This window comes from Harpegnathos saltator, unplaced genomic scaffold (genome assembly GCF_003227715.2).
Source record: "Harpegnathos saltator strain DR-91 unplaced genomic scaffold, Hsal_v8.6 scaffold789, whole genome shotgun sequence".
NCBI lineage: Eukaryota > Metazoa > Arthropoda > Insecta > Hymenoptera > Formicidae > Harpegnathos > Harpegnathos saltator.
The window spans coordinates 1,546,783-1,569,638 of record NW_020230636.1 but is presented as its reverse complement, the minus strand read 5'-3'; the positions used below and the strand labels follow the sequence as shown (position 1 = coordinate 1,569,638).

Here is a 22,856-nt window from a genome sequence, read left to right as displayed (position 1 = left end):
TTCGACAAAGTATTACGAAGCTTTCATGCGTGAGAATTTCACGCCATTCACGATTACTTTATCCGTGTTAACGACAATTACGATTGATTTTTAATTAGCGGCATTTATACATATTCTTTTACATTTTTATATATACGTGTGCATACGTACATATCGCAATTATTTTTTATTCGGTGATACCGATTCATACTTTTCATTGTCGATTTTTCATACGCAATTTGCGTCGCGAGCGTGTTGAAACAGCGATTTCATCGAAGGTGGCGACCTTCAAATTATTATTTTTTTAATAGACTTTTTTTTAGTAGACGCTTCGTAAAACGTCGGAATTTATCGTACTATGACAAATATTACCAATAAACGAGTATACACATTTTAATTTTTATCATTTTTCGATAATATAGTTTGTAGATTTCATCTCGAAATAAATAAAAATTTTTTATTAATATCGTCGAAAAATTCGTTATTAAATATGAATATCGCCGCAGTTCTAAATGTAAATATTGATCGTATCGCGAGTGAAGTGTAAAGTGTAATCAACGTGGAATGATATAAGGATGGAGGCACGCGGAACGTGGACCCGGCTGAACCTTAGATCTTTGGATGTCAGATGTCAACATGCAATAGTGAGTGTTCAATCCAATGCTCGTGCAGAGCTATCTTATAACATAATATATACCGCGCATATTCGCATTGATTTCTAACAAAACAGTTATACATTGTTTATGAATATTGTGAATAATCGAATATTAAATAATTATTAAATAAGTATTTCTCTTTAAGCCTCAATATAGAGAAAACAGCAATAAATCGTCACTTGTAGCGCATTGCGGTATAAACCGATATATTATAATACTAAACATTGAGATTTTCCAGTGGTTTTTCAAATATCGACAGTATTTATATAAAAATAATACTGATATAAAAATATAATTCCGAGATTCAATGCAGTTTTTCCCATTTTGGGAAGATGTAAAAATCTGCCAAGAGTGTCTAGAATAACATAAGCATTTTTGGGAAATATATAATAATTATTAATATTCGATTATTTCAATATTCTTTATTTGATCTCAAACTTTAATTTTAATAAGAAACGTGACCATTATACAATTTATTCCACTGGAGATAGAATATGAGTGATGGGCAAATATTAGAAATCGATATAAATCAAAGAATTCAGCTTTGTTGGACCAAGATTTAAATTAAGATCCGCTATTATATTCGAAGCGTGAGATGAAAGCGCGCGCGCTTGTGCGATACACATTTTTATTGCACGTATTTCGCGTTTCGTGTGTTTAGTCTGACTGCTCAGTTTTCTCAGATTGATCTCGTAAACGTTGCTCTTCATCCAGTCTTAAAGTTTACGTAACATTTCCGCACTTTACGGCGCTCATTCGGCGTGCTTCACGTAAATATACCGTGTGTCTCGGAAGCACGCTTGCGCTTTCATCCAATACGAATGTTCCGACACATTCGGAAAATTCCTAAAAATTTGGCCGAACGCTACAGCTTGACGATTTTATATCCGCACTCTTTTAATTTCAATATCCAATATTTAATCAATATCAATATATAATATATCCGATATTTCGATAATTAAACGAGGCACGAAATTGCGCTGAAACCAAGTCAATTGGAGATCGAGTGTGAAACCGAGAGGTAAAACCGTATTGTGTCGCGTTGAATTATCTGCTGCCCGCAACGTTGGGAGATTCATCGGAATTTTTCCATTTTTTTGTAATGATAAGAGCATCATCGTCGACATTTAAAAGACATTATTTCTCGTACGTAGCTTGGTTGTGTGTATTCACGGTGCGGAAAAAAAGTTGGCGACTTTCGTAATAGTTTGTACGCCAACTTCCGCAAACCTAATGTGTTCTCTGTTAGGCTTGGTGCTGCGAAACTTTTCACGGCGCTAGTGTTACGTACAATCGCGAAAAACGGTTTCTCCCGGAATAGAAGTAGCGGCAGCGCAACCACGGGAGAGAGAGAGAGAGAGAGAGAGAGAGAGAGAGAGAGAGAGAGAGAGAGAGAGAGAGAGTCCAGTGGAAAATATAAGATAAAAAAGAGGGAAAGGAAAGCACACATCGAGAAATCTCGTCCACGCTCTGTCGCATTAACTTGGGCAACGCTCGCGTACCACTCGTTTGCGCATTTTTCGCTCGCGCATACGCGACGCATATGCGACGCGTCGAAGCTGCGGGCGACGGAATGAATCTCTATTCGTACGCGATTCGATGGCCCTTTTTAGTCATTCAGGGGGGCTAGTGAGCCTCTCTCTCTGTTTTATTTCACTTCCGTGTTATTCGACCCGCGCGCGCGCGCGCATACGTACGTTCGACCGATGATCTACGAGACAGATCTGATCCACCGACTGCGCGGAGTGACGCGCCTACATGCGGTTGCACACGCGAATACGATAAATCACGGCGAATATGAGCTCGAAGCGCGCATGGGGTGCCATTCGAAACAGGTCGAACGTCCAGGGCAAACGTTTGCAGTTTCTCTCGGACGTCGCGTCTCCCTTGTGTTCGGCCCTGATCGATGATTCCGCAATGACAGTCGCTGCTTGTTGTTAACAGATACAACGTCACGCGACAATCGCGAAATGAAGAATCGGCTTGATGAGCGCGATCGACATTGCCGCGTGTTGTTGGTGCCGTCTCATTGCTGCCGTCGGAAGTTTGATTCTAGTCCGACTGTGTACGGTTACGCTGCCGCTTGTCAGCGATTAACATGATGTTATCATGATGATGAGAGCGCAATAACGATGATAATAATGACGCGGTGAAAATTATGCTGCGGAATAAATTGGATTTTAATCGCCAAATTCTCTCAGCTACTTAATTCCGTCGGTTTAAACTTACTTGGCTCACTAATTAACTTAGTTTCCGGGAAGCACACTTACTCTTACAGCCAGGCATTGTAGCTTCACGGGATTGCGAGTTTTTAACTCTAATCCAAATTGTCTCTCCTTCATATTCTTTTCGTTTGCGGTAGATTGCAGCGATCGTAATTATCGCACGATAATTATTGTACAGATACATCGATTGAAATTGTTGGTTCTCAATCAATGCAGATTATACATGTAATCCGTATTATCTATTCCCGAAAAAAAAAAACTCAATACAGGAAAATCCATTTCGCAACGCTAACCTTCACGTTCACATCAAAATTCGTCTCCGGCTGCATATTTTTCGGAAAATTTAATAGACAAGACAAACCAAGTTTACGAAACAGTATCTGCGCGATTCTCGAATTTCCAGTGATGGAAAGTGTGTTACTCGATAGAACTCGGAAGAAAGAAACGGTGGCGCGTCGCCGAGAAATGCGATTTCGAGCGTGGTACTGTGACATATTCGCGGTAATATTCGCCCTTCGGACTCCGCTTGTTCATGCAATTTAGCAGAGTATACAAAGTGTGCCCGACCTGCCGAATGTCCTTTCAACAACAAATACAGTAAGTCAGACAAGAAAATGATGGTTGCTGCAATTTCGAGAAATCAGTAGCGAAGGAATGACATACACTCGCGGGGAATGAGGATTTTCAAGAGATTGAGTTCTGAGTAAAAGCAAATAAGCGTGCGACCTTGTGTCTCCCGATATTAATTTTTAATTTAACGAAACACCTCTCCGACGCATGGGAATGTTTAATTTATAAACGTTAAATTATTTAACGGCACCTCGCGCATTATAGAAATGCATCGTACTGAAAATCGTGAACACACGATAGTCCGATCCAAAGTGGAATTAAAATTTAGCACGTTTCATGCAAATTTGGAGCCCATTTCACCTTGGAGAAAATTTAATAAGCTACCGTCTTCTTTCCCAATTTTCATAATGTTAAGCATTAAATATCCTGTGGTATAAGTAAAAAGCCACAGATTAAAATTCTCAAAGTCCTCCCAAGACCAACTAGGGAAAATTGTATCGCCTATTTGCATACTTGGCGCTTGATTCGCCAAAAACCCCTTAATTCTCTCTATCGTAAACCCTCTCAGAAAGTTCACCTGAGAGTTGCGTTTCTCAAAAGGACACGATCCTCGCGTGTTAAAACGATATATCTTTTTTCCTCTTCGTATTCGCTTCGATATTCATTCAGCGCAATTGGCGCTAAGGAAATTTCACCGCGCCTTTACAGTACATTACGGGGAGAAAGTTTACGACGTCTAGAACACACTGCACATCGACGCTGACGGCGTCGGTGCCGGCGCGGCGGTGCGCGCAAACTACCTTAGTGTTCATCGATAAATATGCGAACGGACGTGAACGTGACGTGCTGCCGAATCGGTGGGAGGCTTGTTCGTTCTCTTTCTTTTTCCGTCTCTCTCTCTCTCTCTCTCTCTCTCTCTCTCTCACTCGCTCGCTTTCTCTCCTTCGTCGCGTCAGGCGAGAATACTTCCGGCGGTTGTAACGAAAGCAGTAGGAATTATATATGCGAGCGTACAGGAAGCATCCAGGGAAAGAGCCGGGTGTACCGAGCGAAAAGGATGGAAGGGAAGTGTGTGCTTTCGGGTCGGCCGTCGGAGTGCCGGCACTCCTCGTTTCCGAGTTGCGAGCCACTCGAGAGCTCTCCTTGCCTCCTTTTCGCGAAAATCGCGCTGCGTAAGAGCGCCGTACGAGTGCGGAAGACTAACGGGATTTAAGCGGGGGTACACCGTGTGTCCTCGTATCCTCGTGTCTCGTACGGCCGGACGTATGGTACGTATGTACCACTGCGAAGAACGCTTTATGACGCCTCGTATTTCGAGTCTCTTTCGTTTGCGAACGCGTCGCGTCTCTGTCATTTGTAACGGGAACAATGCGAGTGAATAAATCGGTAAAATTCGCGACAAGGTGTGCGCGCGAAATGGGTTACCGCGCTTCGACGCGCACACGGCTCCCCCGGGTTGTCGACGATGTCGGACGCGGATACGTCGACGATGGATACAAGCCACATCGTTTGTCATAATTATCGTGCGCGATACGTTTGGCCATTCCAGCGCGGTTTATATTGAAATCCCGCGATCTATCTAGTGGAATTTGGACCGAATCGTAAATTCTTCGCTCTTGCGAGATGCTACGCTCTCCTATTAATCCTCCTGATACGCTCCTGATTAATACGATAATTTGTATTAATACATCTACAATAATAATTCCCACTCAATGTTGACGAATTCGAATCTCGAGAGAGAGAGAGAGAGAGAGAGAGAGAGAGTTAAAATAGCGTTCTTTACTTTGGTAGTTGTTTTTACGAGATTGCGAACGCATTCGGTATAAGATTCTCGAGCACTTGAATTTCTTTAAAGATTCCTACGAAGAAAGTCGCGGGAGCGGAAAGTTCCTCTGGCGAGAATCGATTGTAACGGCGGCATTTGTGGTTAGCGCGGGTATGCGTACTCGCGATATGCATGTGTATTTACCGAGGCGAACGCTGCATCCGAATGGTCACTGGTGTTCGAGACGACTATATATACACAGTGCTATCGGCCGTACTAATCCGTAACAAGGCGGCATTATGCGCGTCGCGTTGATTACTTACGCGACGCCAAAGTTACTGACACCGCCGTATCCAATAGCAGGGCCATATCGTGTCACAAAGGTCAACAACTCGGAGGATAAGGTCCTTTTGATCCCTCAAAGGATTTAGCTTGCGGTTAGCGGTGATCCCAGTATACGATTTCGGGAGTTAGTAACAGCTGCTTCCACGCCGAGGTAACCGACGTGGTACGCTTCGCGCCGGTGAGTCCCGATTAAGATGAAATTCCATCATTCGCTCTTGATTATTATTCCGGATTAATCATCATTATTCACTTTTTCCTTTCCCACCTTGCTCGTCCGTCCCTGTCACGCGATGTTAACAAAATAGCATTTCGCTCTCAGCGGATCTTTTCGCAGCGATGATAAAAACAATCATCTCGAAATTCAATAAATGAAAAAATTATAAAACTAGTTCACATGTGCACACAGGACAGATGGCCGGCTTTTGACATACGGGAAATGTTTTTTTCTGGCTGTTTGATTATTGCACGATCTTTTATATTTTTTAAATAAAACAATAAGCTGTGGAAGAAAAAAACTAATTCCTGTATACACAGCAAATATTTGGGATTTTTCGTTTCCGGAAACACTCGCGTGTTTTTCCATGCACGTTGAAATATCGCGAACCCGTGTGTCATCTCCTAACCTACTTATCATTCAGTGCATATTCACATCGGGCTGATTTGAAATGATCATCAAAGAGAGATCGCATAAATTCGTTCGGCAAACTTCGCCTTGTCTCGTGGAACGGGCGAGTGTGTACCCCCTTTTTGCTTGTCGCGTAGCGTTTAAAATTTGTGCTTCAATATCGAAGCACGGCGTATCCATTATGAATCATCCTTTTCGATCTCCTTTTCACAGCCTCTCTTTCTCGTCTATCGCTCGCGTATCTCGGCGCGTGTCGGCCGACGAAGCGCGGTTTTCACGAAACGTTAAATATAATCGGCCGCGTGGCGGCAGCCGCCACGCGAGCGGGCGACGCGCGGGGGTTTCGCCGCTTTCGAATCGCGTCGCTAAAGAGAATACGCGAACGTCGCGGCGCGCATAATTGCGTGAGCCACGGCGCGGCGGGATGGATCCCGGCCTGTTCTGAATTCATGGAGCGCTGCCGTTCGCAGCCCCGTGAACCAACCACCACCACCACCCCACTCGGTATCCCGAGCGGCTCCTTCCCCTATTACGCGTGTACTTGTCGCGGAACGCGCGAGGGTGGCGAACTGGCGAGAGGGAAGAACGCCTCTTTCGCGTTCGCCGGATTCGCCGCAAGAGTAACAGGAGATTTATTCGAATCAAGATACTCTTCGGCGTGATTGCGAGCCCCGAGTCCGGAGAGATATATCTCAGGTGAAAAGAAGAAATACGTTTGAATTCGTAAGGGTGGGCGAATTGGGGATGGGATCGGCGGGACAGCGGGGAGAGGAGAGATCCTTTCTCGGGACGGAGGTCGAAAACGAACTCTTCGCCTTGATCCCCCTGTCAGGTTACACTCCACTCCCGCCCGACGATCCGTAAGGCTCCTCCGCGATTCGTACGCTCTGACGGACAGAGTTCGGGCGGGCTGCCGTAAAAATCCCTTAAGAGCACTCCGATAAATGGCCGCTTGATATGCACGAGAACGGCCACTCGAAAGTTTGATCCTCGAGGAGCGCGCGCGTATACGAAAACTCCGGCGGTGTCGGGAAATCAGTTTCCCGACGGCGCACGGAGATTACGGCGATATGCGGGATGTGCGCGATACACTAATTTACGTCTGCGTTAATACTTAACGAAGCAGTTTCAAACTGGGGAGTTTGCGCCCTGGAATGTCTTCGGTGCACTTTGATCAGGCGGCTGCGCTTACGCTCGCATCGCCGCATTGTGCACGTCGCAAGGCCAATCAAGGAGACTCTTGTTGGTGTGGCACGTTGCTACGTTTACGTTATTTCCATGTTCGGCAAAAAGACACGAGAATATCGAGAGGAATGTGTTAATTGTTGCGTATATCGCGATTAGGGGAGCGGCACGATCAACGATTTGCGTTACGAAGAGAATCTCTCTCGATAAAGCGTCAAAAAATTCAAGTCCTCAGGGGAAGAACCTACTTCGTGGGTAATTGTTCGTTTGGTAAAAATACAGAGAATATTCTTCGCGTTAAACATTGTCTGAACGATAATTTCTCTCGTATGTGAGAGAAGACCTGTGTGATATCGCTTACATCCACCATGCACGAGGCTGTTTGGCGGGAAGCTAATTTTTCGAAAACTCGCGATTCCTGCGCATCGAGCCTCCGATTAATCCAAATAATCGATGAGTGAGTTATTGCGGATGCAAAGAGCGTCCCAGATTACTAAGCTAGGTTATATTTCAGCCGCAAATGTCACAAGCGAAATTAAGAACAATGGTGTGTATATGTTCGCGTGTCGAGCGGGATCAATAAGTTTCAGCTAAATGCGACTGATAATTAAGTTCGAGTTACGCTATATATACATTGGTGTTTTCTGTTTTAATTAATTCCCTGCAAAAGCAAGCTTTCCTTTTGATTTAAACGGAAATAATATTCGCTCCGAGATATTTAGTGTTGAAAACCGACTGACAAACCGGCCGGTCTCTTCTCCATCGAGTTTTCCTCAAGGTCGACTCGAAATTCATCAGAGAATTCGTAGAAGAGACTCGTAGAAGGGACGGTTTGTCTGAGTACATATTTTAACGACAGCTCTCCTTCGTATCCTGTGAAGTCGCATTTTCCCTGACGAAAATTTTACGAGAGACCCATTATCGCTTATTATGGATTTATCCTTTCTAATATTAAATATTTCGGCGGCTGAATGAATCTTTCAAACTAAAAGTCTGCCAAGTTCAAATTGACTGAAAAACAAGCTCCGACGCGCGGATTTAAAAAACGCGGATCTCGTTATATGTTTCAACAATTTAATTCCACACGTCGTTGACGTCATGTTGTAACTATCATTGTCTCCATTTCAATCCATCTCTGTGTTATCTGTTATAAAAATGACTAATTCGATGACGTTATGCATACAGTGCATTATCAGTAGCAAACAGAATGCAAATCAAATTGACAAATTAGCAACTGATTATCAATTCGTATTGCACGATAGCACGATAATGTGCCGAATTCATTATACATGCGTCCGTTTTCTTCGGGCCGGTGCATCGCGTCCGCTAATCAATTGCGAGAGTTGCGAATCGCGTTTAATAGAGCGCGTTGCGCGTAAATCGCCGGCTTAAGTTCGCGGAATTCATAGCGAACTCTCGTCTCGAGTGTCGCGGCCGTCGCGTAAAAGTCGCATTTATGCTCGCATCGGATTTCCTCCGCGACTAATACGCCGCGGGAAGTTAACTTTAAGTGATATAAATCGTGCTTAAGAAGAGCGGTGCGTGTTGCACGCGATTTGTCTCCCCGCACGAAAGAGAGAGAGAGAGAGAGAGAGAGAGGGAAAAGGAGAGCTCCGAACATTTGTAAAAACAACCTTAGTCCGCGCTATAGTAGTAGCTTCTGCCGAGAGTCGCCGGGTAAGTAGCCCGAATGGGACTCGTCTCAGTAAATATGTCTCTCGATACGTCATGGAGCTTTCACGTTATACGGTATCGTGTATAACACGAAGAAGATGGTTATGGCACGGCGCGGCGACGGAGTAGTGACAAATAATACGCAGTCTGAGACGTCTCGTTGCGCGAGTTTCTCGAGCGGCGCGGCGGGGAGAAATAAAATCAGGCCGTCGGCGACGTAACGAACGCTCATGCATCCACGCTGTTGCCGCGCGGTGCTATTCGAAGTAAAACGCGTGCAAATACGCGTCGGTTTGTCCGCACAATTGAAAAGAGAAACGATGCTACCAGCAAGCGCGCGCGCGCGCGCCCGCGGCAATAATACCGCGCCGAAAATATAAACGCGCCCCTTCGTGTTTCCGCGAGCCTCTGATAAATCGCCATCGCCATCGCTGAGACAGCGTCGAATGCCCCCTTTTTCCCACACTGGCAGGCGAGGCGAATCGCCGATGGGGCGGCGATGGAATGGGGTGGGAAGGGTCTCGGAGAGGAAGAAATCTCAGGGAGTATAATACGAGAAAGGGTATAAAGCGGCGATAAAAACGAAGACGTCACCCCGATGGACAAACGATCGTCCCCATTACCGTCCGGTCCGTCGTAAACGCGCGCGCGCGGGGTGACGCGCGTCCGCGTGTGTATTAATGCGCGCGTCCCCGTCGCTCTCTATTTATGATCCACCCACACACAAACACACACACAGGCATATCCGTGCTTCTGCCGCCACTCCAGGAGTCGTTTACTTTCAATTCTCGGCTCGGTTCGATTAATTCCCGTATCGACGGCGCGGCGGTCCGCCGAGCGAACGCGAGTGCGAGCGCGAGCGCGAGCGTTCACCGACGTCACGCGTCCGCCGTGAAATTTATGACCCACAGATTTCGCGAACTTCGCCTCAGGCTATGGCCCGGCACCCGGCAATCGCGATCGCGGAAAATCGGTATACTCTGCACGTTATCGGGACGAACGGGATATTTAAAAGCGTCTAGCGTTCTCTCTGTCTCTCTTTCTCTCTCTCTCTCTCTCTCTCTCTCTCTTTCTCTTTCCTCCCCCCCCTCTCTCTCTCTCTCTCTCTCTTTCTCACAAGCCATTTGCCGCGGGCTCGTACGTACACCCACCAGCCGCAGAGAGGTGCGGTGCATATTCCCCGCGAAATAACGGCGATTAAACTTTATGGGCGCGGATCGGCCGCGTTGGCCCCGTCGTTCTCTTTTTCTCTCTTCTCTCGTCCGATCAGCGGAGACAGAGAGATCGACGCTGATTGCGGAAGGTGGATCTGCGCTCGCGGGTTCGGCCCGATCGTTTTATATAACGTGGAACCATTCCATTCCTGAAACACGGTTTGGGCGCGCACATTCGTGTTCTCGTGCGGAGCGACGGCGAACCGGCACAAGGGGTGGCGACGATGACGGCGCGACGGTGACGGTCGAACGGTGAAACGGAGTAAGGAATGAGCACGTAATATATGCTTAACACGCATCGTTATTTCGCGCACCGATGAAGTGCTTGAAGATGATATATATGCGCAATTAAATTTGCATATATATTCCGCGAGATCCGTACGGAACGTTTATACGGAATTTGTGCCGTGAATAGCGGAGGGGAGGGAACGTTATCCGGTTGAACGAGCTATCCGCGCCGTGAGGAAGCTTATCGTCGCGAATAATTAGGAAACAATCCGGACCCAACTTTCTCCCCTCCGTCGTGATATTCTCTCATTTGTTTCCTAACCGGTCGGTGATTTTACTATCGGAGTGGAAATCGGACAAATCTCACGCGATTTCTGTGCGTTCTTCGCCGAGGACGTGTGTCGACACCCATCGAACATCCGACGATAAAAAATGGCGTAACTTCTCTCGACGTAACGAAAAAGCTCGATAAAGACCGTTATTCTACAGTGACTGTATGGTTAACGAATGATAAGAGACGAATAATAAATCGCGCGATTTCCGATGACGGGAAAATTTTGCCCTCTCGTCTTTTGCCGAGCGAAATTTAGCGAGAATTCGGTCTGCGATCCAGCGTGACTTTCGCGCCGGCCATCGATCCGCTCGTGTCGGTGGCCGTCGTCGTTTCGGGGTAGACACATTCCGCTCCCGTGAGTATTATCGCTCCGTCATGGATACGCGGATGCGCACGCTAGTGTGTGCGAAAGTATTCCCGTGCATCATCTCCGGGATATAGCCCAACTGTCGCCTGCGAATCATACGCGAGGCTGTCGTCGCCGCGACCCATCCGACGGGGTGACTCGCTTTCCTAGCCGAAGTTCTTTCCCGTCCGTTTCAGGAGGGATTCGTAAAGTATTAACCGATGACCTACGAGTGTGGCCCCGTTTTGCCGGGAATGGACAGCGGAAGTCGAGAGAAACGGGGAGAGGAACCTAAGTCGAGAGGAACGGTCGCGGGCACATCCGGAAGCGAAAACGGGACAGAGAGGGGAGGGGAGTACGACACGGGAAGACCGAGGGCATACTCGTAGAATTCACGGGGCAGCGTGGAGATAAACCCCGTAATAACAACATAGCTTGAGGGTGATTGCCATTCATTCGGCCTCTGTATAATTATTTGTCGAGCGTTAAATCCGTCATATGACATATCTCTCGTGACTTCTCTCCTTTCTCGCGGACGGATGTTTAACTACCCGACTAGAAATTTTCATCAGGTTCATCTAACATTGATAAGGACCTAATAGGGTGAATGGAAGGTAATCCTAAGTAAGTCAGTCCTTATAATGTCCTAACGACAAATGAGCAAGAAAGACCTTTATAAGGTTATAATGATTGGGCCCATATTAGGACCTTAATGTACGTAGCAACCTAATGTATGATATAATATGGTTCAATTAATCAGGTTCTTGTCTCCTTGTCGTCCTTATGGGATCTTATTCATTGTATCTAATTATGATTTGCATCATCAAGTTTTAACAAAATAATTTTTCGGTATCATTTCTAAATATAAAGATGTTTGCATTGAAAAAACACTTCAGATCATTTGAATATATTTGTAAAATGCTATAGAAACTATCGTTTTTGTAGCAGTCAATAAATAGTTGTAAAATTAACGTGACATGCAACTTTTCTCTTTAACACTGCTTTATGTCTTGTCACTTTGTGATATTTTATGATCTTATGATATTCATCTTATGTTTCTTTTCCGAAACATTTTACAAGTATGCTCAAGCGATCTAAAATATTATTTCGTGCAAATATCTTTTTATTTGGAAGTGACATGAAAGAATTTTCAGCGTTTTCATTTCTTATGTCTAATGTCACCATCCAATATAGCCGTGGCGAGTAATCAGGAGCCATAGTTGGAAAAAAAGAAACGTAATAAGGATTCCATAAGGTAACTCAATAAGGACACCTGACTCCTTACTGAGGTCCTGATATCCACGCTGCGTTACATGACTTACTAGGACTCGATAGTATTACCTTATTGGGATCTGATGTCCAAATGAGGTTAACCTGATCAGGACCATGGGATAAATTTCTAGTCGGGTAACGCGTACAGCAGCCACCTACGTCTCAAAATTATGTGTCGGAAGACGCGCGCACCGTGCTCTATCGGGAACAGTCGCGCGCGCGCGCGCGCGCACACACACACACACACACACACGGGGATCAGAGAGGTCCGAACTGATATTAAAACAATAAAAACGGAGGGGATGGGGGCGCGTCATCGAGAGTCGGTGCCGATGATATCTCTTATACGTGACCACGCGGCGACTTAGCGTGTGACCCAGGACGACGGCGAGCAGTCGCGCAGATGTTACGCAGCCGATATACGTTCTCCGTGACATTCCTCCGATGTGCGGAGGAATAGTGAGATCGATCTGGTGGATATAACGTGTGCTATCGAGAGGCAGGAAGAAAACGGCAGAGCGAGGGACGAACGGATAAAGGCGGGAGGGCGGGCGAAAGAGAGAGAGAGAGAGAGAGAGAGAGAGAGAGAGAGAGAGAGAGAGAGAGAGAGAGAGGGAGGGAGGAACAACCGCGTTCGGCCTGTTTCTTCCTCGTCCCCCTCTCGCCGATATATTCTCTCGGCCTACACTCTCTTCCCTCTCTTGTCGTCCACCCCCTCCTACACCCGCCAGTCGTGTTCCTCGAAAAATTACGAGTACGTGTAACTCGGTAGCAACGTGTAACGCGTCGTTGACCCGATACCGGAAAAGGTATTCCAGGCCATTGGTCACGACGGCGCTTAAGCGACATTCTACCTTTCGTCGTGTGTGTGTGTGTGTGTGTCGTCGGTGCTTTATGCTCCACGGCGATTGAACCCCCGAGGGGGCCCTTGTCTCTCTTATTCGTCGTCTCCTCCTTTACCGCGCGCGCTATCTCGCGTCGAAGTCGGAGGGTGAGAGGACGGCGGTGTAGAAGGAGGGTAGAGGGAGAGGGCGGGAAAGCTGCGCTTTCCTTTTCTTCTGCCTCTGCCATCGTCGTCGTCGTCGTCGTCGTCGTCGTCGTCGTCGTCGTCGTCGTCGCCTTTCGTCTTGCGTCTCCTCGCAAACGGGCTCCCCTCTCCCTCTCTCTTGTTCTCTTTTTCCCCGACTTCCGCGACGCCCCGCGATGTCCCCGCGTCGTTCCATCCCCGTCCCTCGCGCGCGCGCGCGCGCGCGCGACTTCAAAGCCGCCTAACTCCTCGCAATAAGATCGTCGGTTTACAGTAGACACTGCGAGACAAAAGCCGCGTTCCCCGTCTTTAACCAACTGCCGTTCCGCCCGCGCCTCCGCTGCTCGTCACTGTTCGTCCGCCCGGTGCCACTTGATTGCGACGCGCGAGAGGGATATTGCGGAGGCCGCGGAGGGCTCGAAAGTAAGGCCGATTCAAAGGGAGCGTCGCGCACTGACAATGCGCGAGAGCCACCCTTTTGGGACATGACGAATGAGTCGGCCATGGAGAGCCGGCAGGTTGCACGCAGAGCGCAGCGCGTAACCCCGGGCGGCGCAGCGCAGCGCAGCGCAGCGCAGCGCGATGCAGCGCGATGCGATGCGACGCGACGACGAGATACGCGCTCCTCGTGAATGTCGAGTGTATGTCAGATTCCTCGAGGCCACTCAGTGGGTCCGCAGCGTGTTACACCGGCACGGTCTTTCGCGCAATTAGCCGCGCGCCCGTGCATTAACGTTCAGATTTATGGTGGTAATTAATGCTCCCGTATGCGAATTATTGCGTCCTATTTGATACTCGATTGCCAGCCGGGCTGGGAAAGCGAGAAAGAGGGGAGGTAGCGGAGAAGGAGGCGCACCGGCGCGGCGGCCTAATTTCTAATATACGACGCGCCTTTAAGAGATTTCGGCGGGGGTGGGCGCGCGTTGGCGAGAGAATTCGAGTCCATTTATTTCTGCGGGTGAGACGGCGAGCAGTCGAACGGTAACAAAGTCAGTTATATAGCGCCCGTTCGGGCGCGAAGGCTATTTCAGGTTTATTTGCCGCGATCGAGTCGTAGATTTATTGAAACATTACGATCGTCTCTTTTAATTGGAAACGTATACTTCAAACGTACGTGTACGTGTCAATAACAAGTTTTCTTCGCTCTCGCGATCACGCGGCAATTATTTTCAATTACGTCGCGCCGATGCTCCGTATACTACTATTTGTTACACGTCGTATGGGTACACCGTAATTATTTATTGTATCTCATCTTCTCGTTAGAGCCGTTCCTTCCAGCGCGCGCGCGCGCGGCGGCGTGATAACGTAACGACGGGAGCATGTTTAAAGCGTCCGCTTTTAAACTTTTAAAAGCGTTTACGAAAGTTACACGGGACGAAAGAGACAAGGGAGGGGAGATGAAGAGGTAAGGATGATAGGATGACGCTAAACCGTGAGCGGAAGCCGCCGCGGGAAGTTGATTGAGTCGCGCAACTGCACCAACATGATGACCGTGATGTAATTTGCATGCGCTACATGCAGTGCTATAATGACCAGTATGTCGCAACAGGCGGAGACAATCTGCAGTTACCGTGACGTCACGCGTCGACTTGATGTATTCATGGATATGCCGCCGCCTCCGCCGTCGCTGCCGCTGCCGATTGTCGCAACTGTCTTACGCGAAGCGGCCGCGAAAAGAGCCGACAGTTGTTACTCGGTTTAACAATCGTCGTCGGGCGAAAATGGCGCGCGTCGCTGGATATTCCTGAAGAGTAACCCCGTGTAACTATCCCGACATACCGCAGATCTTAGGAATCCGCAAATACAAGGTGTCTGAAGAGAAAGAGAGAGAGAGAGAGAGAGAGAGAGAGAGAGAGAGAGAGAGAGAGAGAGAGAGTGAGAGTGAGAGAGGGGGGAGGGGTGGAAGAAGAAGGAGGGTTTTATCCGGCGAATGCGGGACTCGTTAGCGAAGAAATAATTTACTCCCCAACGCGTAAAATTAAAGAAGTCCGCGCGAATCTGTCGCGGCAGCGGGCTTTGAAAGCGCCCGTGCGCGCCAGCTGCGCTCGCGCGGACTTTCTTTAGCAAAGGATAAACCGGCGCGCGGGATTACGTTACGCGAGGACGAGAGAGGACGACGCGGCGGAGGAGGAGCGGGTATTAGTCCGCCGTCTGCAACTCGCAGTAAATTCAGCATGTTTCTGCTGAGCTCGGCAAATCTGCGAAATGGTGACCCCTCCGTCGTCTTGGAAAATTACACGACGCCCGAAAATCTTCGCTGAATTTAACTTTGCGAGATATTATCCCGCCAACGAGGGCATCGTTCAGACGCGCGTACGTCCGTGCCAGCTAGCCCACCCTCGTATCCTCCGGTCCGACGGTGTAACGGCATAATCTATTTTCGCAACAGCCGGAACCGCTCTCCTTTCTTCGGCCGCGCTCACCTTCGACGAACGCTTTGTGCTTCACACGTTATGTCGAAAGGTTACATCGCGAGAGATGCAACGGCCTTTTAGGTATTCGACCGGGGTACCTCCGTCTCCTTCGATTCTGTCTGTCTGTCTCTGTCTCTCTCTCTCTCTCTCTCTCTCTCTCTCTCTCTCTCTCTCTCTCTCTCTCTCTCTCTCTCTCTCTGTCTTTCCCTCTCCCCTCCCCCCTCTCTCTCCCGCCGGATGAGACCGCGATATTTCAAGCGAACTCGGAGTGTTCAGTGTAATTCTGACGACTTTCCCGACGACTTTCTTCGGACTTTTTAACGCAAGCGCCGGAGATTTATGCGGCAGTTAAAGATCCGCCGCATAAATATATTACTGGCGGAGCAAATTTCCCGAGTGTACATTAATCTGAATTCTCGGGCACGTCACGAGATCGTGACCCTTCTATAATGCGTAATCTACGAACGTACTTTCGCGTATAATTCTCCATTCGCGCGCGAAGAACGTGTCCCCGATGACTCTCCGCTAACTCTTGGAGCGTTAAATGCACAACAATTCCCGGAGCAAGACGAGACGTGTGCGTAATTAGGACCGGATAATTCGTGCAAGTTCCGACTTTCACCTTACGGGCTCGCAGCTCCTCGCGCAACTCCCGCCGCGACTAGTTTCAGCAACTAGTTCGCCCGCTATCGATCAACGGGAGATTTATTTCATTTTATATAAGCAGCTTCCCCAACTACATCGCTGCCGTCGCCCTTAAGCCTTCCTGGATGTTATGCTCGGGGCTCACGACGGGCTGGCATTAGCCGCCTGTCCCTAACCCGTAGGTAGATCCGGCGCATTTGGGTTAAACTTGGCAGTACCCAGCAACCGGCTAAGCTTCCCGATAAACTCGTCAACCGTTTGAATCGACTGTACGGTATCAGCTTCAATTTACCGCCGGCTGAAACGCACAGTTCCTTTCAGCAAAGGTGGACAAGCGTCTCACATGTGTGCGCGTGGGCACTGCTATCGGAGAAACGAAACGGCCGGCTCGGGACATACGTGCATCTGTGCGCATGTGTACACATACGCGCGCGCGCGTGTGTGTGTGTATGTGTGTGTGGCTGCGTGCATTGATGTGCATGTGTCAAGTGTACGCGCCTGTGCGCCACCGTCACGAAGGGACGCTTTATTAGACCGCGCAGGTTGGAAGCTCGGTCACGGGGTTGACGAAGAACGAAGTGGATGTGGAAACACGAGACGAACGAGGGCGTGAGCGAGAGAGAGAGAGAGAGAGAGACGAGGCGTGGAGGAGCAGGAGGAGAAGGACGAGCATGTACGAGCGGATGGAAACGAGAGATTGAAAGGGAGCGAAACGTGCGCGGAACACAAGCGACCGCTGGGGAACGGGTTAGACGACGACGGGGGTAGGTCGGGAATTGATGAAGCGGCGAAGAATGGAGCGGGGAGTTAGTGGTTTCGGAAGAGAAGCCGTTAGATACCGAAAGTGCGAGGGTGAGAGTCAGAGAGAGAGAGAGAGAGAGAGAGAGAGAGAGAAGCGTGTCCAGGGTCGACGTCTCTTCGAAAGGACCTTGCCGCGGAGGGGAAGGCGAAAACAATGGGGGGTACGCGTGCATCCATCGGTTCCCATTACGACGGCGGCGATCGTGACGATGTGACGCCGAGAGTCCCCCGCTTGTTTATCGATGATTCGTTAAGTGGCCGTTCCACCTCTTTCACGCGCGCGCTTCTCTCGTATCTGCTTCTCTCTTATTAACCGCCACTCATCCCCGGGTAACTTCATCTCCGTCTCATCTCTCGCCCCTGCACGCTTCCCTCGGCTCCTCTCTCTCTCGCTCGCTCGCTCTTCCTCCTACAAGCTCATCGTGATCGCTTAATGAAAGTCGGCGAGGCCGAAGCCTCGAGGGCAGGCCGCTCCAAGCTGGGTACGGTTTTCCTCGGTGTTATTGGCCGATAATCCGCTGCTATCGACGGACGTGGAATTATACGCGCGCGCGCGTATATATACACTGTGTATATCCTACAGTGATATAGAGCGGCGGTATACGTCGGATACACCGGCTGCAAGGCCGCAACGCGACGGCACTAGCAGCGCGGCGCCGAGCCGCGCACATCAAACAGGAGCGAATGAGCACGCTCGCCATTCTCCGGCCGCGTGTCCCATGCCGCACGTCGGCGCGAATTAAACTTAACCACAATTAGCGGGACCCGGGGCTTCGTTCGGCTGCATATAACCGCGCGCAAATTGTAATAGCTACCCGACACCGTCAGTACCCACCGTCGACGCGCCGTGTGCACGCTAATGCGCGTGTGATGGGTCGGCGTGCACGCGCGTGCATATGCGTTGCCGTGTTGCGTATATATACTCCTCGTGCGACGTAACGTGAAGGCGTACGTGCGTGCGTGCGTGCGTGCGTGCGTGCGTGCGCGTATGTGTGGTATATCGCGTGAACGTTGAATACAAGGATCGGCCGATCGCGATTCTATCGATCTACACGGTCAGCGAGCCTTGTCATCGGGGAAAAGCACGGGCCGGGAAGTCGATGAACCTCGAGCGCCGTGCAATGATGTACGGACAAAGGACGGACGTCCGATAAGTTATGTGCGAATCCCCTTTGAGCCATGTAAATCGGGACCCGACCCGATCCTCTCCCCTCCCTCCTTCTCTATCTCTCTCTCTCTCTCTTTCTCTCTCCTTCGCTCGATTTTCCTTCTGTGTGTAAAAAAACCCGGGGAGATCGCGCCGCGCCGATTGCACACACACGGTGGGCGCAGAGATGAGAAACATTAAATTCTGCTTCACGCTACTTGCGAATTCTTCATAGCTTGCGCATGTAAAAGGGAGTAACGCGTCCAGCCTGCCTTTGTGCGAAAAGCGCTCGGCTATAGAATCCAGTAATTCGTCAACATTCGCTGAAGACTGCAGATTGGAGAAGCCCGGAGTATATACGCTTAGATTCACGCTATATATATGCGTAAACGAGGCGAAGCTGCCGCGCGTTTGAACGTATAAATTAATGTATGGTCGTTTGCCCTATAAAAACAAAAGCATGTTCAATCGTCTAGACTGCTGCTTCCCATGCATGGAAAAATGGGATACGTTAACCCTTTAGAGAGAGCGCTGTTTACTATACGTAGAAGCATCCCTTTTAATCTCTTTCTGTTCCCAATCTACTTGGAGGTTTTGTTTGGCCGCCACTTCTCTACGTTTGCTCGTGCTACTAATAATAGCGAAGAAATTTAGTCTGGCTTTTACGTTCGCGTGTTGTGCAAAATAACGATTGTCTACGTTACCGATGTGAAACGACTATGCGCGTAAGATGTGAGAATCAAATGCATACATTGCGGAATTGAATCGTTTGACGCATATTTTCCAATTTGTAAAGGATTTTCGAGGGTAATCTGGCCGTTAGAGTTCCCCGGCCGAGAGGCAAATTTAATATTTTTTATCGTTAAATCGAACACATGTATAAAATATTTACAAGAGTGAAATGAAGTATTTTATAAGAGTAAAATAAAAAGAGGGTGAATAAATATTTTTACGGTCTTTTACGGATATTTTGTACACATTTTTCGTCTCTTTTATTAAATAAAAAATATCAGCTAAAACTTATAAACCACCGGTGCGATCGAGCCGTGTATTGTCAACTAGGGAAATCACCAGTTGGAATTCGGTAATTTCATCACGTCCCGTACAGGAATTCCCTTTGCCTTTCAGCCCGTAATTGACTACGTTTTCCCTCTTTAAAAAATCGAAATCCGTCTCAGGGGAGAACGCGTGTATGGGTACAAACAGTTTTATTGGTTGTAATTGCAATAATGCGCGTAATACACATTTGCATAACAATAAAATTGATTATGCAGTATAAACTTTTGAGGGAGGACCAATTCCCGCCACGTCAATATTTATGACATATACTGATCGCAATTCAGTGTCCGCTGGATATCTAATTTCCGCTGTATATTCGCGACCCGCGGCAATAACTTTCGCGTGATATCTATGTTATGCAGCTGTCGCTGCGGAGACATTTGCAAAACATTAATTGGTCGGTAACAGGTCGTAAATCTCGCGCTAATGATTGCCGGAGCGCATTTCATTACAGACATTCTCTCCTGCGTTGCTTATGATATTACAAGCAACATAATTTACCGCGTCACACGGGCGAGAACACTCTGAAATTGTTTTCCTAAATTGAAACGTTAATTCCCACAAAAATGCTGTGTGTGTGATAGTGCAGTGTGTAGGGGGATTCTTCTCGACATTTTTCCTTTTTTCTCATTTGCTACCGAGTTGGTAAACGGTAAACTTTCTGCTGAAAGTTATTTTGAAAAGTCTCCTGCGCGGTTTATATTTTTATTCAATTCCGAGTACATATTTCGTGCTCGCGTCTGATGAGTCACACGAATGAAGCGGGGAACATGTATTTAATCTTCTTTTATCGACGCGAGATGCCCCGGGAAAAATAAACGAAAATTTTAAAGCATTTGTTTGTACTCTGTGAAGGTAACAGCTCGCCGTTAATAGCGCGGGAAAAAATGATAACATCGAACGGATAAAATCGAATAACGCCGAAAATAGTAGACGTTGCGCTACCTGCACAAATGCTTGAGTGGAAACATATAATAATTAACCTGGTCGGTGATTTCGTTCCGCGTACTCCAAATGCGACATTTACTGTGTTTTTTATTACATCACGATAATATATGCGCATATGAACATGCAAAGACCATCAGTTAAATGGTTTCACTGTACACTGTTAGTCGCGCTTTGTGCTTGCACAATATCCATTAAAATTCTTATTACCTGGTATACAATGACGCAAGCGATTAACAGTACATTCAATGCGTACGAGTGGTGCGCAATATATTTTTCTAAGTATCCAAAACTAACGAGACAACTTTTCTATTTGCGACTTTTCCGGTTGATTTAAAATCGGCTAAAAGTAGCACGACGGCTCCGCGAATAGATATTCGGCAGAATAGAAAATCACGCCGCGCGACGTCCGAAATTACATCGCGATCGCATTCGACTATGTTTTTCACCCCCACGGCCACGGCCAGTTCCTTCCCCGATCATTCAGATTCTGCCTGCGTAAGAGATATTTTATAAACAAGCAATCATGAGCAGCACTCTGCTGTTGTGCGTCGATTTGTCGGTTTCCACCTGACGGAGGAGGAGAGACGCCGCGTCGCGCCGCCGTGAAAAGAAGAAGAAGCTCCGAGGTCGGCGCGGCGGGTCAAGGCTCGCGCAATCGTTTGCCTCCCTCCTCTCGTAGTCGTAGGTCGCGGGTGTAAGCTTTCATTATCTCTCAGCTCGGCGACTCTATTACTGCGTGTGTCGCGCGTGCCCGAGTGTACGCGGCTTTCTATACAGGGCTGCACGTGTGTGTGCGTGTATGCGCTGGCCATCACACGGTCTCACCGTGTTATCCGAGGAGGACATCTCGAGTTTCAGAGGAGAACAAACGGCACGTCGTGTACACGTCTACTGACGACCCTATAGAGATTGCGAGGACGTTCTCGAGACTTAATGAATGGACCGGTGTGGGGGGAGGAGAAAGAGCAACGACTGCTCTGAGACGGGGTGGTGGGATGGTGCGAGAGCAGAGAAGAAGAAGAGGAAAAGAAGAAGAAGAAGAAGAAGAAGAAAGCTGATAGCTCAGGTCGCGCACGAGGGTCGGGTGGTTGGGAGGTTAGAGGTTGAATTGCCGCGCAATTTCTTTTTTTCCGCAGTCGTACGTTACGTGTTCACTCGAGCGAGATCGGCGACGATGTGAGAAGATGCGCGCGAAATGTTTCACTTCGATCATAAAGCGACGAAGAGAGACGTTATATCACACTATTATGTCACACGTCGCCTCCCCTTCTTCTCCTTTCTCCGTGTCATGTTTCTCTCCGCGCGACGTATATTGCTCGCATTGTTTTTCTCGTGTTATCGCTAAATTAACACGTCGTTTATCCTATGAATTTAGATATTGCGCAATACCAGAGCGAGCGAGCGAGAGAGAGAGAGAGAGAGAGAGAGAGAGAGAGAGAGAGAGAGAGAGAGAGAGAGAGAGAGAGAGAGAGAGAGAGAGAGACAGAGAGAGAGAGAGAGAGAGAGAGAGAGAGAGAAAGAGAGAGAGAGAGAGAAGTAAGCGGGGAGTGGAAGTTTCAACGGCGTGAAAGTCAATAATGATTTCCCCATCGAAGAACCGGCCTGTATAATCGACTTTCGGCAAATACATCCGAGTTTCCGCTAGATTTAACTAATCACGCTAACGAACTAATCAGTATCGCGAATTAATTAATAGCGCGAAACGCAAAAACGCGTGCAGGTAATTGCGATAAATGTCTGTTCTCGACTCGAGTTCGGGTCCGAATTAAGCCGCTTGATCGACCGCGAGCGCGGTCAATATTTTGTTCGCGAATTGTGTATTCGTTAAAATGCAACATCGATCTTCAATCGCCGCTGTGAATGCATCCGCGGATAAATCGCACGTAAAAGTAAATCACTGTCGTCAAGCCGTTGCCGTGCCTTCGCATCGATATTAATTCCTCCGTAACAAAGTGAATCCCCCTGCAATAAGACTCGACGTCGAGTGTCCTGAGAGAGAGAGAGAGAGAGAGAGAGAGAGAGACTGGGAGAGAGAAAGAGAGAGAGAGAGAGAGAGAGACTGGGAGAGAGAGAGAGAGAGAGAGAGAGAGAGAGAGAGAGAGAGAGAGAGAGAGAGAGAGAGAGAGAGAGAGAGAGAGACTGGGAGAGAGGCAGAGTGAGAGGGAGAAACGTCGGGCCGACCGTCAAGGGTTAAAAGTGCAGCTTCGATGAGTTTCGGAATGTGGCCGGCGTCGCCTAGGGCACGTCTTCGTTTATTCAGCCGTACAAAGCCGTGTGACGAGCTTCGCGTCAGATTAGCTCCGACGCCTCCTCCTGCGGCGTTGCGCCGTAATTTGTTTCGCGGCGGCGGAACTGCGAAGGAACGGCTCGGGGTTTTAATCTGCATCGGATTATACC

General features: G+C 48.3%; 2 protein-coding genes across 3 annotated transcripts in view; one reads left to right on the top strand and one right to left on the bottom strand.

Moving 5' to 3' along the window:
* LOC105181706 (uncharacterized) overlaps positions 1-22,856 on the top strand; it is a 263,572-nt gene that overhangs the window by 19,576 nt on the left and 221,140 nt on the right. The gene's annotated exons all lie outside the window — the stretch shown is intronic.
* Positions 1-22,856, bottom strand: part of LOC105181707 (uncharacterized) — a 177,119-nt gene that overhangs the window by 23,975 nt on the left and 130,288 nt on the right. The gene's annotated exons all lie outside the window — the stretch shown is intronic.